The following is a 3906-nucleotide window of genomic DNA, read 5'->3' on the forward strand; positions in this document are numbered from 1 at the left end:
GTATATATGAGATCAGATTTATATAGGATCCCTTGAATTTGTATCAATCATTAGTTAACAAAAGAATAATGATCCCCTTTGAAATTCTGTGCAGAAAGTAACACCACATTCCAAATACAACGTTCTTATTAACACTTCTCATTAGTGTATTCCACGTACTCTCTTTCCCCTTGTTGCTTTTGTGGTAACTCCTAAGATAAAGTGGAAATCTATTTCTAATAGGTTTTGAGTTAATACTTTATTTAAACAGAATAGTGAAATGAAAAAACAGAGGAATTCTTAGTTTTGTTAATTATTTTCCACTTATATGTTTAGTTCAATTAAATTGGCGAGACCTAGAAACTCATCATCCAATGGACTAAAATAAAGTTCAAAAAGATCTTCAAATTTGTTTCCGAAACTAGAAGTGATTAACAATAATGTTTTATAGGAATCAGTGGGGAAAACACCATACCATTCCCACTAAAAATAAATCTTCTCAGCTTTTTCAGTTTAGTTCCATATCTACTATTAATGAATGCTTGGTCATTTACAAATTTTTGCAATTATCACTCGACGTTTCTCTTCTCTGTAAGTAAATATTTTTCCTCTTTTATTTATAGTCTTATATTCACGGTAACGAGTAAATGACTTCCATGTTAGGTGAGCTAGTAATAGCATGACTCATGTAGATGTTACGAGACACGAACTTTGTATGTATATGAAAAATTATACGTGTGAGTAGATTAGATGTACGTATGCTAATACACATATCGATCGTAGGTAAGAAATACAGTCACAAACTGTATGAGTATATTTATTGTAAAAAAACGTAGGTCCCATAAGCGTATTCCAAAAAACTTACTAGTATGAGTTTTGGAGTTTTGATGAGTTTTGATGAAAACAGAGATATTGAAAGCAGGATCCGATGTATCATTAACGTAAAACCAACAACAGTTCCTATCTATCCTTTCATCTCCCTTTATCTTATGCTATAACTTACTGTATATTTTTGCCAAAGAAAATTTAATTATATACTACTGTGGATTCTTTTTTCTAGTCTATGTACCTTAATACTTCTTCCATAATAAAATAAGTGATGTTTTGGCCAAAATAATATATTTAATTTAAATAAGAAATTTAACTAATTAATTATTTATGTTTTATAGTTATTTGTATTTTGCAATTTACTTTTTCATTGTTTGAATAGTTTTTAACTAAATAATAAATGATATTTATTATTTTTGAAAATATTGATCTGTGTGTTAAAGAAACCTTATACATCGATTAAAATAATACTCCTATCAGGTAAGTAGTTTTCTATTTTCTGTTTGACTTGGAAGCGTAAATTTAAGAACCTAAAAAGAATTACATTAATCCATGAAATTCTTAAATGTGGTATACAATGAATTTAGTGAAAACACAAATATACTGATTATTCAGTTTGAATCAAGTGGAATTATACTATTACAAGATATCGGATTAAAAAGAAAACGAATAACACTTTATAATCTAGTTTGAATTAGTAAAGTGTTATTCAAAATATATATATATATATATCTAGTTTTAATTAAGTTTAGTCGTAAATAAACTTAAAAATGAAAATAAATATTCAAAACCATCGGAGGCTCCCATCTTTATGTGTTTCTGGCCCCTTTATTTGACATATAGGTTTCCCCTTCCTCTCGTTGTTCTTTTTTTTTTCAAAAACACTTCTTTAAATATTGGTGCATGACTGTGGAGCCAAGTCATTCACATTCAGTATTTTTATAGGATTATAAAATTTTCTTCATACTAGTATTAAATTGATATTTCTAAGCAGAGTTGTAAGGAAACGGGTATAAAACCAAGAAGACGCAAGATCCAAAATCTGCAACTTTTATGTGTATGTTAGTGAAGAAGTATCAGCATTTGTTCGATCTCTCCCCCTAGATACAAGTAATATTCTTATTTTTCTAGATTATTTTGTGTTTCCTTTTTTTTTTTTTTTAAGTTCTGACTTTTATTATTGTGCATTTCTATGTGTATCTATATTATATATATATATATACAATGATTACATTTTGTTAAAAAAATCTCTGAGATATTAGTATATCAAGAAGAAGGGACCGATTTCACAAAACAGACGAAACAATAAATATTAATTTACACCTGCTATCAATTTGTCATTTTATATTATTTTTTATCATACAGTAACTCGAAAATACAGTTTAATAACTTTGAATCTGGAAGATGTGATGTAATTTCAAATATTTACCGGAATTAGTAACGATTATGATGAATTTGTGTAGGCTATTTTTTATCACTTAAAAAAACAATTTTGGGTCGTTAAGCCAACTCACTAGGTGAATTTCTATGTCCAATTTTTTTTGTTATTTTTGCTCTCTCGTGCTTTCTTCTTTTCTATGATTGTATTCCCTTGTTGATAAGGAATCAAAAGACTTTTGTGGTCTATTTTACAAATTTCATAAAAATCATTATGTGGGAATTAAAATGTAGTAGTAGTGAATTACACATTACGTATGAAATGAGAGAAAAGAAACGGTCATATTTGAACATAGTGAACACTTAAAAGACTTATATAAAGAAAAATAGAGTTAGTAACCAAATGTAATTTGATCACATTTTTAATGAACTAACAAATCTAGGATACCTAACACACGTTATAGACATTGTTTTCTAATCTACTTATTATGATTCCTTGCGAGGCGAATTAGTAGTAGTCTATTTCATACTCCACCAAAAAAACAAAGGAACTCGTTCCCTCTATTTCCACAAGAAGGTCCCGAAGCTCTCTATGGGACAAAAAAGACATAACACTTATCAGATATCAATTGTATGATAATACATATAGAAGAAATATGAAGAAAAATAAAATTGATGGTGGAATGATGGTGCACGTGACAATAACTACAGTGGAGGAGCGTCGGTCACGTGCGAAAAGGCTGGATTGCCTCAGAAACGAAGAAGAAGAAGACGCTCCACCTCTGCCTAACTCGTAACAATCCAAAAAACCTTATGATATACTACTACTAGTCTACTATAACCATTTTTTTATAAATAAAAATGTGACATCATGCATATCACTACTAGCTTAGATAAGTTTCCTTAAAGAGTAAAAAAGAATTAAAATAAATAATTACTGTGCCCTGCCCATATAGTCTGTGCCATGTGTTAAGTTTCTTTGGGGCTTGGTGCCCATCTAAGTGGAACCTTTGACTGGTGTAGTTTTTTTTTTTTACGATTCCAAGATGGTCAAACTTTGACCAAATATTTCTATTTACCTGTGTCCGATTTGTATAACTTAACTTGGGGTACAGCTTGGATAAGTAAAAAAATTTCGATTTTTCTTTCGTGTGTGTAAGTGTAACAACTACCAAGTATTGGGTTAGGTGGGAAGCATCATGGTTTTAGCGAGAGAATATACAAGTCTCTATAAAGGAAGAAGTATAGATCATGGAAATCATAAAATTTACTTGACAATCCAGCCTTATGAAAAGAGGTAGAAATGACCGGAGTTAAAACAAGTATATAAATGGCTTAGTCTTTGTGTATATAACAAAACGTTCACAAACTCTTTTTTTTTTACATAATAATATAATATTATATATTATTGATAAAATAAAAAAATGCAATCTAGCGAGAATGGTTCGTTGAAGGAATAGAGTACAACAAAATTATCAGCCACCTAGCTCTTCGGATTTATATCCGTTGTGTTAGATGTGCACTGTTTGCAATTACACTAACCATAAATGTTATCGACAATATTTTCATGTTTGATTCACTATATATATAAGATGAGTACTAGTAATAGTAAAAAAAAAAAAAAAGGAGAGTATGTATGTACATACATCACAGCTTATCCGAATTAATAGAAGAAGTCTTGAAACTCGTGTGAACTCTTCTGGTTCACGCTTTAGAGTCACC

Source organism: Camelina sativa, chromosome 10 (genome assembly GCF_000633955.1).
Source record: "Camelina sativa cultivar DH55 chromosome 10, Cs, whole genome shotgun sequence".
NCBI lineage: Eukaryota > Viridiplantae > Streptophyta > Magnoliopsida > Brassicales > Brassicaceae > Camelina > Camelina sativa.